At 29.6% G+C, this 257-nt stretch overlaps 1 protein-coding gene across 1 annotated transcript in view; it reads right to left on the bottom strand.

The window, feature by feature from the left end:
• Positions 1 to 257, bottom strand: part of G2e3 (G2/M-phase specific E3 ubiquitin protein ligase) — a 65039-nt gene that overhangs the window by 33715 nt on the left and 31067 nt on the right. The gene's annotated exons all lie outside the window — the stretch shown is intronic.

Genomic DNA, 257 nt, shown 5'->3' with positions numbered 1-257 from the left:
ACAGATTAAAAGTCACAATTTAAATGCCTCAAGCTTCATGATAGTAATATGATTGTATTCATGACAGTAATGTGACAGTATTCGTGTTAGTAATGATCATATTCATGTGACAGTATTCATGATAGTAATATGATCCTATTCATGACAATAATATAATAGTATTCATAAAGAAAACAAGTAAATATCTACTTGGGGAGATTGTTGTGAACTTAGAAAATTTCCCCTTCATGTTAGACTTTTGTGTATTTTTCTCCTGC

Source organism: Nannospalax galili, unplaced genomic scaffold, assembly GCF_000622305.1.
Source record: "Nannospalax galili isolate Female #2095 unplaced genomic scaffold, S.galili_v1.0 scaffold1619, whole genome shotgun sequence".
Lineage (NCBI taxonomy): Eukaryota > Metazoa > Chordata > Mammalia > Rodentia > Spalacidae > Nannospalax > Nannospalax galili.
This window is presented reverse-complemented; position numbering and strand designations above follow the sequence as displayed.